The sequence below is a fragment of the Zingiber officinale genome, chromosome 2A (assembly GCF_018446385.1).
Source record: "Zingiber officinale cultivar Zhangliang chromosome 2A, Zo_v1.1, whole genome shotgun sequence".
NCBI classification, from domain to species: domain Eukaryota; kingdom Viridiplantae; phylum Streptophyta; class Magnoliopsida; order Zingiberales; family Zingiberaceae; genus Zingiber; species Zingiber officinale.
The window spans coordinates 80,116,718-80,130,644 of NC_055988.1; positions in this window are offsets into that span (position 1 = coordinate 80,116,718).

Here is a 13,927-nt window from a genome sequence, read left to right on the forward strand (position 1 = left end):
AGAATTCTTGTCCATTCTCCAGCATCACACACATCAGCATCAACCTTGCCGTCTTCCAAGTAAGAATACCTCTACTCTATTTATGTTTCTTGCTTTCATGTTTAGGAATAATTATAGCATGCTTATGTGTGATAGCCTCTAACATATTTATAGTAGCTAGTTAAACGTGATTAGATTAGTTATGGACATCCTCTATGTCTTTAGAAATGGCACGAGGACGCCCAAGGGCATCACCATCGAGCCCAAGAAGAGGCAGTGGCCTGCCTCCCCGCACCTTACAAAGATTAGTGGCTCTAAAGATAGCTGAACAAAGAGGAGATAGCCACCTTAAAGGCTAATCGGCAATACTCCCACAACCCCTGAGCCTAACCTAGCGACCCCAAAGATTTATAGAGGTTCCACCAAATTTCACAGACCAGAGCTCCAAAGAATGGAAGCAAAGAGAGAGGCTTACCTCGATCCAACGGCAATAATCAAGCCCGAGAACTTCTCGTGCACCAACAACCATGGGATGCTCAAGCTTGGTTCAAACACCGGAGAGCACGATGGAGCTTCTGGACGGCGAACAGAGAAGGTGAAGTGTGCCTCCTTCCGCCGACAGGAGACGCACGTACGTGGTGGGAGAGAGTCGAGCGAAGCGCCAAGATGACATGGGCCGACTTCGAGAAAGAATTCTTCGAGGAGTTCTTTCACGCGGTCACAAACCGCCACTACGACGAATTCACGGAGTTTCGTCAAACCTATCACTGAGGAAGCCGTGAAGAAATTCAACAGATCGCTCGCCTATGTCCCGAATTAGTCAGCACAGAAAGGAACGAGTTCGGCTGATGCTCAAAATGTTGAGGCCGAAAATAGACGTGGGTGGTGGCATACATAGGCCACAAACCACAAAAGAATTAGTGAGTAGTGCTCGATCACCGAGCACTACCGTAACAACATCAAGCAGGAGAAGTCTCCTCAGATTCCAAAGGCCAAGGAAGTTCAGATACTGAAATCTCAAGGCCACAGCTCTAACGGAAAGGGAACAAGCGCAAACCAGAGAGTTACCCAAAGGAGGACCAGCTAGCAAGCCAGTTATCCCAAGTGTGCCACTTGTGGGAAATTCCACCTGTGGGTTTGTCGCAAGGGCACACGAGATGCTTTGAATGTGGACAAGAAGCAGTGCCCGAAAAAGACCGGTCTCCCTCACCACGAGATTCAGTGATGCAGCCACCACGCTTATATCAGACGCAGCCGCCTAGAAGGTCCACCTATCACCAGTATTAGAAGCCCTCCAATACGGCGAACGCGAGGATCTACTCACTCACCGTAGAGGACGAGCCAATGCCTCGACAACACAGTCGATTAGCATTTTACAAGATAGGCTATTGTTCTATTCGACATCGGGCAACCCATTCTTATATAGCCGTGACATCCGAAAAGTAGCAATACCCCAGAGGTACTCAGTAGTCCCGACAACATTACCTTCGGGAGAAGTTATGCATCCACGCACCGGTTCGTAATGGCCCATGATAGCGATGAGAACTCTTTTGTGATCCGATAGTGCTGGACATGACCGACTACGATGTCATATTTGGAATGAACTTCCCAAGTACGGTGCCTCCATAGAGTGCCGTAAACAGAAAGTCATATTCCAACCTAAAGCGAAGCACAGTTCGAGTACATCGGAGAACCCAAGAGAAAAGGGCAAGTTAAGTCCTCGATACGTAGGACCCTACCCCGATCATAGAGAGAATTGGGAAGGTAGCTTACAAGCTAGACTTACCTCAAGATATGTCAGCAATACACAATGTATTTCATGTCTCCATGCTAAAGAAGTGTATTCACGACCTTAGCCAAGTGATTCAGCCTCAGACAGTGTAGATCCAAGAGGATCTTAGCTATGAGAGCAGACACAGATAGTGGACAGAGCAGACAAGATACTAGGAAACAGAGAAGTGTCATTAGAAAAAGTCATCTGGTAGAACCAGTAGCACGAGAAAGTTACTAGGGGAGCGTGAGACAGCATGAGACATAAATATATCCAGACTATTCTAAGTTCGAGGACTAACTTTTTATAAGGGAGGAGAATTGTAACGACCCAATTTTCCTTATTTCAAGTTCCAAATGTCCGTAAAAATATTTGGAAATACTTTTAAAATATTCTAGAGATTTTAGGAATTTTTAGAGTATTTTTATGTAATTTTTGGAGGTCGTTTAGTAGGGTTACAAAAGAAAGAAGTTTTGATAAAAACGTTGAAGGTGAGATTCGAACCCACGACCTCGGTCGGACTGACCCAAGCAAAACCGCCCAACCAGCTGAGCTACGCTGCTTTGTTAATCATATAAGCGATATATATTTAAGTAATAGTTAGGAACAGTAAAATAATAGGAAATAATTGCAGCGGGATTCGATCCTCGAGTTGGGCTTTAAGCGAACGCAGCCCACCAACAGACCAACCAGGGTTTGTTAATAAAACCCGAATCAAGTTGTATTTAAGCAATAGTTAGTTAACAGAATATTAAAGTTATAAGAAGAGAACTTAGGTTTTTCCCCGTGATAAAAATCTTCTCTTCTCCTCTTCTCACGCGACGGCGCATCTCTCCACGGGGGAAACCGCAGCGAGCAAAGCTAGGGCATTGCGGTGGCCGGCGAGCACTCTTCTCCGAGAGGTCATCACACCACCGAGCTCCTCTCGTCAAGAAGAGGCGCGAGCACAAGAAGAAGCCGAGTATTTCAAGCCTCCGAGCCCTAGATCTTCTTCCTCTCCTTCGGTTGTAAGTCCAAGCAAATCCCGGTGAGTTGCTTCTCACCTGCAGTAGGAGTTGTTCGAGCTTTGATTCGTTTTCATGGCTTTCGGATTCTTGTTTTCTTTTGGATTCGAAGCAAGTTTGAGGGGTTTGTTTCCTGCAGGCTTGTGTTGGAAATTCAGATTTGATCAAGGATGATTTTATGTATAGTTTCAGAATGTTGGACTATATTGATAGTGAGGATGTCAATTGATGTTGTTCTGTCGTTGAATTGCCATGAAACTGGTGTGGTATTCGGTTTAAATGAGTTCTACAAGTTGTAACATTGTCCTGTCATTCTGAATAAACAAGTTTAGTTACTGGTTTTATTAAACTCAAGTTATAGTCCTTATACATGGGGTTCTGGATTCTCTATATGTGGTGTAGTATTCACTATATGGTTTTCCAGTATGTGGTCAAATGATTCTTATAGTTTTCTTGTCGTGGAACAGAACAGGAGGATTAGTGGTGGTTTAGGCTTGCTTTTAACTTCCTTACTACCATGAATATCATATCAGATTAAAATGTTATTTAGAGATTTTATAATTAAGATTTTAGTTAGCTGTGGTGACCATGTATCTATGATTTCACTGATTTATGGGCATGCATAACTTGAGGATTTGAATCTCTCTGTATATGTTTCACTCTGAGCTTTAATTGCCTCTGCACAAGTTAGCATTAAGGTTATCTGGTTCCTGCAATTATCATTAGGCTTAATAGTATAGTTTTTAGTTAAGTTGTATGTGGATTTGTACTTAGCTTGTGTGCAGATTTTTGCTAGAGTTTATGTGCAGAAATTTATCAGCTAAGAATGCAGAATTTTGAGTAGTGTGTTATGTAGATTCTCAGTTAAGTTTTTGCATTTAGGAGCAGTGCAGATTTTTGCATATTGTAGCAAATGCAGATTTTCAATAAGAGTATATTTTCTAGTTATGTTTGTTATGAGTTGAGCATGATCAGTTTTCTTTATTACTAGATACACATGAGCAGTTTTAGTTTTCATTGCTGTTTAGTATTTCCTGATGAAGCATGATATTCTGTTAATTCCATGCAGCAACGATTCCTTTATTTTCTAGATTCTATTGCATGCCTAGTAGTTGAATTGGTTTTACTTTCACAGCATGCTTAAGTTGTTCTAGTTTCCTATTTGCTATTGGAATAACATGAGCAGTTCTATTTTTATAGCATGCAGATTTTTATAAGTAAAGTATGCAGATTTTGATAGGCTTAATATGCAGATTTTTGTTAAGCTTTGTATACAGATTTTCAGTACGTAGGGTGTGTTCTAGTGCACACCAGGTGCTTGATAAAATGCTTAGCTCAATATAATGCTACAGTAGGCATTTTAATAGCTCAGTTAATGCAATAGAAGCATTTAAAATAACTTATTTAGTCTTGCTTCAGCTTATATGGGACTACGGTCCAATGGGTGGGCTCCCACGCTTCTAGGTTCAGATAACCTAGTTTTAGGTTCAGATAACCTAGTAAAAGCAAGATAAGAAAATTAGCTATGAAATCAGTATTTTATTTTCAGCAATGGCACTGTACTGGATTAGATAGGTTGGGCTCCCACAATCGTCCCTAGGTTTAGATAACCTAGTAAACCCTACTAGACTTGAACTTGCAATCCCGGGTTTAGTTAGGGATGCGCGCACAGCATGCCGGGCCCATCAAAGCATGATTATTATTTTGATCTATTATGTAAATAGTTTTCAAAACTTCACAAATTAGTTATGTGAATACAAGTTAGACTCAGTTTAGCATTAATTAGTTCAGCTTATGTATTAGTTCAGTTTCTTATTGATAGCATGATTAGCTATACATGTTTAGTAATTCAGTTAGTATGATTCCTTTATTTATTTATGAGCATGATTAGCTATACATGTTTAGTATTTCAGCTAGTATGATTTCTTCGCTATTTACGAGCATGATTAGCTATACATGTTTAGTATTTCAGCTTGTTAGATTTTTCGCTATTTATGAGCATGATTAGCTTTACATGTTAGCTTTTCAGTTAGTTCTTTGCTATTTATGAGCATGAGTAGCTTTACATGTTAGTATTTAGCATGTTTTTATTCATATACACGATATCGAGTTTTGTGAGTAGATACGCCCACTAAGCTTTATGCTTATAGACTGCATTTCCTACGTAGATAAAGGAAAAGCTAAAGTATGAAGGAAGCGACAAGGAGATGCGCGTGACAAAGTGTGTGATGCCAGACTATGGAGAGATCCGTAATTAGGCAAAATCACAAGACTTTTCCTTTAGTTCTCTTTTAATGTTATATTAAACTTTTCACGCATTGTAGTTTGATACCTCCTATTGTTGGAGTGATATGGTTGTTTGCCATTGCTAGAGTTGTTTCATATTTTTATTGTGCTATTATACCGCGTGGTTGTGAAATTATATGTTCCACCGCCGTGGCTGAGTATACATGTTATGTATCCCAGTTTGAGGTCACTTTTTGGTAGAGTTTCTATGTGATTTTTAATCATACCGGTTAAGTAGAGTTAGTAGTCAAGTAGCGTCCACCTTTAGAGAATAGTAGTAGTGTAGAAAGGTGGGTCGTTACACTTTTACCTAGTCGTTTCTCCACATCAGCCTTGTATTCTTTGAACTTATCAAAGCACTCGGACTTGCGGCGCATTAGGTAAATGTATCCGTATCTTGAATAATCATCTATAAAAGAGACAAAATACTCAAAACCACCTCTTGCCTGGACAGACATAGGACCACACAAATCAGAATGAACCAATTCTAACACTTCTTTGGCTCTATACCCCTTGGCCTTGAATGACCTCTTGGTCATTTTTCCTTCCAAGCAAGATTCACAAGTTGGAAAATTTTCCAACTCTAATGAACTCAAAAGTCCATCGGCTATAAGCCTCTGAATAATACTTAAGTTAATATGACCAAGCCTTAGATGCCAAAGATATGCTTGGTTCATTTCCTTTTATTTGAGTTAGAAGATGAGTTATAAATTTCCATGTTTTGCTGTGGAAGAAATTGGATTTAAAGTATACAGATTGTCAACTAATGTACCGAACGTATAATCACTTTATTTCTCTTAATAACTACATCATTATCGAAAGAAACCAATATCCATCTAAAAACAGTTTAGAAACCAAATTAAATTCTTTCTAAAACTTACATAAAGACAATTTCTTAAACCAAATTTCTATTTCTACTAAAAGATAAGTAGACGCCTCCCACTGAAATGCCGCCACCTTAGTAGCATTGCCTACGATGGTAATCTCCTTCGAGATAGTTTCCTGGAACCCCTGCAAGGAATCGCAGACATGATCATGGCTCCTGTATCTACACACCAAGTCGGTAGATAACACCGCTAAACATGTTTCAACAACTGTAGCATGAGATATACCTTTGTTATTCCGATTCCTACGAGGACCAACTTTCCAATGCCCTGACTGCTTGTAGATGAAGCACTTGCCCTTCGCTTCTTCATTCCAAACTTTAGGTCCCAGACCGAGATTTATTCACTTTCACGAACCAACTTGTTTCTTCTTCTTCTTTCCTTTCTTTAGAAGTAGAACCATTTTCAACATAGTGAATATGAGAGTTGTGACGAAACAATCCTTCTACGCCTCAAGTTCTATCAAGAGTTCCGCCAATGAATATACCCTTTGTTCATATTATAATCAGTGTAATTGCTCAAAACTTCTAGGTAGTGTTTGAGGATCATATCGATCCGGGTTTCCCATCAATTTCTCCTCTAAGGATCTCTATCTCGCTCGGATAAGCCATCATCTTTAGGATATGATCCCTCACAGGAGTACCCTCTTGCACGGTGGCCGTCATTATCTTTCTCACGGCTTCTTGCCTAGAGCATGACGACTAAAGAGTTCCTCGAGATTGTTCATAATATCATAGTCTGTTGAATCTTGATGTTGATGTTGCAATACATTTGACATTCAAGCCAAAATGTAACACCGCGCCATCTCATCCGCTTACCCATTTCCTATGATATTCAATCTCCTCGTAGATTCACCAAGAGGTGCTTCTGTGGCATCGTCACCAAGATAAATTTATAGCTTTCAAAAGAAGAACAATGTCTAGGTTTCTTTTCCAATCTATGTAATTAGTTCCAGTAAGTCTATTTTGTCAAGTATGATGGGACATGGGTCGAAAGTCATCCTAAGAATCACAAATAACTTTGGTCGAACTCTAAATTTAGAATGATATTGATTCCTCAAACAATACTATTTTAAATTAACCAACACCTCAAAACACCGTGAATTTTGTATGCCACGTTAGTGTGAACATATACAAATTCAACATTTGTAAAAGGAGGGTTTTAACCCATTAATTTTATTATCTTGTCAACCTAACTTTTTGACAAATAAAATTAATAGTTGGTATCATTCGTCACACAAATAATAGCAGTCCGATGGGGAGGATACTATTAGATGTGTCTAAGTGTATACCATTACTTGACACTAAGTCCATTAATAAGATTATGCCCCTACCGTTGGGGAAGAGCACACGCTCTTAATTAACTTCCTATAGTCATCCAAAAATGGAAGTTTGTACTAGTGATCCACAGACAAGCTCATGGAGGAAGGCACTCAGAGCCAACGCGCAAGCTTGTTTGCATCACTTACAAACCAAGAATGGAGACCATGGGATTTACTTAAAATCCTCTCCCACTTAGTTATTTATAAATGAGGAATTTTAACTATGCTAGCCTACTAAACATGTAAACTAACATGCACACACAAGACAATATAAAAGCAATAAATAGAAAATATAATTTTCAACTATTATGGCTTTTATCTCTAGTTGTCCTCCGTGGTTGTCATCTCAAGCTCTGCCATATTGGCCACCGCCACCGGGTCTAGCTGTCGATCCATCTTGCTCCTAGTTCCACTGCGCGGTCCTTGAAGGTTCCACGCTGCAAGATTTGATCCATGACATAAATAGAATTTTACATTTTTGATCCTATATTCCATAAAAGGAATGTACATGTATCTAGATCAAAAATAAAATCCTAATAAAACTAAATACAGCCCCTGCAGTATTTTAATACAATCACGCACACACATATAAATGCCCTTGACATGTCCAAGGGTCCAATCACACACATAATAACTAAAAGTCATAATAGTTGGATCCTGCATAGTTAGCACATCCTACTATTATCCCGCCTAAATTATGTATGACGTGCATAATTAAACTAATACCAAATACACAGAGGCAAAACCCTAGCTCGATACCACCATCGTCACATCGAAAACCTAGAGGTTCCATCAGATAAAACTTTCTGACAAAGGTCCGAACCTTTCCTAGCTACCATGTGTTCTTTTAAATTAAATTTGGATCGCTGCATGAACTTAACACGCTTGATCCAAAACTTAATATATTCATTCTTTAGGTTTTGACTTGGGTCTCATGAACTTAACACGCTCGACCTAAATCACCTAAGTTATTAATTCCATTAAATATTAATTTCCATAATTGGTTCCCAGTACTAACGTGGCGAGGCACATGACCTTCTTGGATATGGGAGCAACCACCACCGACTAGACAAAACCTTTTATAGAAAGCTAATATTTAATTTCCTAAAATAACTTTAGGTTAACCGAAAAGAACAATCAAATCACAAGGAAAAAATAAAATAAAAGAACACAACATCGAAAAACATATTCGAAATACTAGAATCGTAAGCCTCTTGTATTTGGTATTATTTTCATAAATAACTAGCATGATGCGGAAAAGAAAAACTACTAGTTATACTTTCTAGAAAGACCTCTTGATCTTCTACCGTATTCCTCTTCTAACCTAGGACGTTGTGTGGGCAACGATCTTCCGAGATGAGAAATCACCAACCACCTTCTTCTCCTCCTAGCTAGGTTCGGCCACAAAGAAGCTTTACCAAGGATGAAGAACAAAACACCAACCAAGCTCCAAGAGATGCAAGCTTTCTCTCCTTCTTCTTCTTCTTCTCCAAGTAGTATCCAACCACCGCAGGAGCTCCAAGGGGAAAGAGAGGTTCGGCCACCACAAGAGGAAGAGAGGGAGAGGATGATGATGATGATAATGGCCGGCCACTCCAAGGAATAAAAGAGGGAGAGAAAATAATAGAGGTTGTGTCTCATGAAGGCACCCTCACCCCTTCTTTTATATTCCTTGGCCTAGGCAAATTAGAAAATTTATTTACAATAAAATTTCCTCAATTCCCTTGACATGGTTTAATTGAGAAAAATAAAATAAAATTTCCCCAATTAATCTCTAATGGCCGGCCACATCAAACAAATAAATTAGACAAGTTTTAATCAACAAATTAAAACTTCCTAATTTGTTTCCGGAAATTTTAAAAATAAAATTTCTCTTCAAAAATCTCTTCATAGTTGATAAAAAGAAATTTCTGTAATTTTAATTTAACAACATGTGAATAATTTTTTAAAGAGAAAATAAAATATCTCACCAATCTATAAATAAGGAAAGAGATTTAATCTCTTCCTTTAATCTTTTCTAGATCTTTTACAAGAGAGATATTTTAATTTTAATTCTCTTTAATAAATTATATCTTCCACATAATAAAAATTAAAAATTAAAATTCTTTTTAATTTAATGGGGGTCGGCCACCTAAGCTTGGGTTCAAGCTAGGGCCGGCCACCCATGAATCAAGGCTTGGCCGGCCCTAGCTTGAACCACAAGCTAGCTTGGCCGGCCCCCTTATCATGGGTATGAAGGTGGGTATAGGTGGGTATAGTACTCTATAAATAAGAGGCTACGATAGGGACCGAGAGGAGGAATTGGTTTTGGTCTCCCGATAAAATTAAGCATCCCGTGTTCGCCCCGAACACACAACTTAATTTTATCAATAATAATTCATTCCACTAGAGAACTATTATTGAACTACCGCACCAATCCCAAATTACATTTTTGGGCTCCTTCTTATTATGAGTGTGTTAGTCTCCCTGTGTTTAAGATATCGAATGTCCACTAATTAAGTGAGTTACTGACAACTCATTTAATTAATATCTTAGTCCAAGAGTAGTACCACTCAACCTTATCATCATGTCGGACTAAGTCCACCTGCAGGGTTTAACATGACAATCCTTATGAGCTCCTCTTGAGGACACTATCAACCTAGTATCTCTAGGACACAGTTTCCTTCTATAATCAACAACACACACTATAAGTGATATCATTTCCCAACTTATCGGGTTTATTGATTCATCGAACTAAATCTCACCCATTGATAAATTAAAGAAATAAATATCAAATATATGTGCTTGTTATTATATTAGGATTAAGAGCACACACTTCCATAATAACTGAGGTCTTTGTTCCTTTATAAAGTCAGTATAAAAGAAACGACCTTAAATGGTCCTACTCAATACACTCTGAGTGTACTAGTGTAATTATATAGTCAAGATAAACTAATACCTAATTACACTACGACCTTCTAATGGTCTGTTCCTTTCCATTTTGATCGTGAGCTACTGTTTATAATTTATAATGTACTGATAACATTATCTTCTGCATGTGACACCACATACTATGTTATCTACAATATAAATTAATTGAACAACTACAACTAAATGTAGACAATTTGATCAAATGTGATTCTTTATTCATAATGAATGTTTACAAAGATTAGGCTTTCAGTATACACTCCAACAGGTAACCCTAAGCGAAAAGTCTTGGTAGGTCAAGGGCTTCAGGCAAAAGTCCTAGGGGGTGGTAGGTGGAAAGTCCTAGTGTCGCGAACCAGATGGAAGACTGAACAGGTCATGGAGCGGACGTCCAGCAGAAAGTCCTAGAGCCTCGGGTGCTGAGCAAAAGTCCAATCAGTCTGGAGGACCGGTCTGGCAACAGGTATACTCTTCTAAGTGGAGTAGGTGAGGATGCATTCCCCAGTGAGGGAACAGTAGGCGTCGGTTCGACCTAGGGTTTCTGGATGAGAATCCAAAGTCAGAACCGGATAGTCTGAAGACTGTCAAATGTTTTGTTTATCATGTTCGTATTATGCTAACTTTGTTTTGCAGGTTATGGTTGATTTGTTAGACTAACGTATCTTGAAGAAAGCGAATTGGACATCTTTGCCTCAGATGAACAGTACCTGAGTCGCCCTCCATGGAGCTTGAAGGTGCCTCGGGTCGCATGCGAAGACCGCCTCACAGCAGGGTGCGAGGGCGCCCTCATGGAGCTTGAGGGTGCCCTGGACACTGACGCGAGGGCACCCTCCATGGTTTTGGAGGCGCCTTAAGGCTGATAAGCGGCAACCTATTCAGAGCTCATCCACGCTGCGGAATCGACGGGGTTGAGGGTGCCCTCCATGGTGTTGGAGGAGCCCTCCACAGGCTTTATAAGCAAGTCTCGAGTAGCAGTTTGACAATAACACAATTTGACAACCCTTCTTTCGTGTGCTGCTCAAAGAATGATCCAGCGAAGCTGCAACAAGTCTCCAATAACCAGAAGCTTTAAGATTACTGTTTTTTGTTGTCGGTATAATTTCATTACTGTTTAATATTATAAATATGAATTGTAATTTTCCGAGCTTATAGTGATTGCCTAAAGTAAATGCTCAATAAGCATGGGCCTTGGAGTAGATGTCGCGACAAACTCTGAACCAAGTAAATCTTGGTTTTGCATTGTTTCTGTGTTTGTGTTTTATTATTTCCATTGCATAGTACTCAAAGTTTTTCAAAACGAACGTGAAAGCCACGAGCGCTATTTACTCCCCCCCCCCCCTTCTAGTGCTTTCGATCCAACAGTTGGTATCAAAGCGGGGTTGTTTTGAATTGGTGAAACCACCATTCAAGTAATTTTTCATGGTAATTTTTAATTTTTCGAAGTCAATCGAAATTGGTAAAATTATCGTCTTCTGATCTGGTTTTATCGCAATCGAGTTTTTCTCTCGAAGTTGGTGCAACACCACTCGAGTTCACGTCTTTATTTTTCTTTATCCCACACTACTAATCCAAGACCAAGTCTTGGAACAAGTCTCTTCGTTTCTTTGTGTCACGCCCCAGAGGAATCCCTGTCCGAAGAAATTTCGGCAGCATCTCCCCTGTACGGCGGACAATCTGAAACTTTCTACATCCCATATACCTCAGCCACATGCGGCTGGAATAATTACAGAAATAAAACAAACATATACATAATCATCACACGCAGTTAATATAAATTTCAGCCTCTGGCTGACATCACCACGCAGTATATATATAAATATAAGCAAACAAAGCAGTAATACAATGACTCGAAATCAACCCTACTCCACTACACTCGTAAAACTCAAATCTGATTTACTCACCTCTTATGCTGTCCAGGCAGGCATGTAGTAAAACATATCGAAATAAAATCCATCAACACATAAAATTCACACCAGATCCATAGTATCAAAAATAGAATAAGTCTGAACATAGACTAAATAAAAAGAAAACCAAAAGATTACTAAGCCCTCGTGGTCAGCAGGGGACTAGCGACTGGAACTCTCTCCTGATAGCATCAACCTGAAAAAAAAATAACAACAATGGAGGCGGGGTGAGTCCAACACTCAGCAGGTACAACTGATATGCAAAATAAAGTAAATAACAGACAACACTAATCATGCGTACGGTCTCCTGAATACGAGAAGAAGAAATGCAACTGAAACAAAAACAGGAGAAACTGTACTAACCAGGACCAAGGTATAAAGATAACTGGGTCGTCAGACCGAGAGTGTCATAACCCTGTATGCATGTCAATCATATGCATCCAAATAAATGCAGCAAGTAAATGCAGTAATCACAAACAATAAATGCATCATGCATATGATGCCAATGACATGGTCACCCCTGACGCCAGTCAGTCATCTCACACACAATGGTGAGTCCGAGTGGGTAGGGTTGTGACAACCGTGCACTCTGACATCACTGCCCCTGATGAGTGACCGAGTAGACGGGATGCTGTCGGAGTACATACATACTCCTACCCCAAATCATAAATGGGGGAGCGCAATGCTCTCATCTCCCGGTACACGATGACGGGGAGGAATCTCTGCCGGCTACTACGCTGAGTCACACTACCCATGAGCAGACCAACGGAGCCAAACAAAGTCCAACTGCCTGCCGGCTACTACACGGATGAATAAACCAGCGGAGCCAAACAGAGCAGAACCGTCTGTCGGCTACCACGCTAAGTCACCAGACCAGCGGAGCCTAACAACAGAACTGCCACACACCTATCAGATGCACCACTAACCCATGAGTGGTGGTGTATACAGATACATGTAACTGGCAATGTGCTCCACAATAATGGAGCAGACAATCGCACAGCATGCAATCATGCAAGATGATGCATGATACTAAACATGGCAATCTAATGAACAACACAGCAATAATCATATGAATAAATACAAAGTGTGTACCACAGGATGATGTATCAAATAGAAGGTACACAAGTCAGATAGGGCATCAAATAAACCCTAGGTCCTGAACATAATGTATAAAATGGTCGTGTCACTACCTCTAGAGCATGTATGATCAGGTAAATAATAACATGCAGTGCATAATAAATAAACAAGCAAATATGTATCAGATCATGTAGTGACCAACCGCAATAAATGGGAAACACAATCATTGCTATTTGTTAAACACTTTATTATGCATATCAAAAGACATAAGTCAAAGTACCCGCCTCCGATAAAAGAAAGGTCCAATTCCGACTCCGAGATACTCGTCTCGCATCAAAGTCCTGTAATACCAAACATATATTTTTATTTAGCTACAAATTAAACGAATAGCCAAATAAAAATCTTTAAGAACAATTTTAGGGAAAACCCCTAACCCATAAATCTCAATCTACCCAAACTAAATCCAACGGTTAATTAGGGTTAGTTTTCTAATCCCTAATCAACCCTTAGATACAAACTGGATTTAAGCTACAGCAAGAAACAATCATCTCCTTACCCTCAATCCGAAACCTCTCTTGTTAATTCACGACGAACTAGAGCTGCTGTCTAAAATTTGCTTGCCGGAACTATTGTTGCCACAGTTCTGTTGCCTACACTGCAAAGAACTACTACTCCTTATGTGTCAGCATCCCAATCAAAATCTAATACCCAAATATGCCTTACCTGCACGAAGCCAAGTTCTTCCTCTGGTTTTCTCTCTGTCGGCGCTAGGGAACAGCAGGGACAGTAACAAA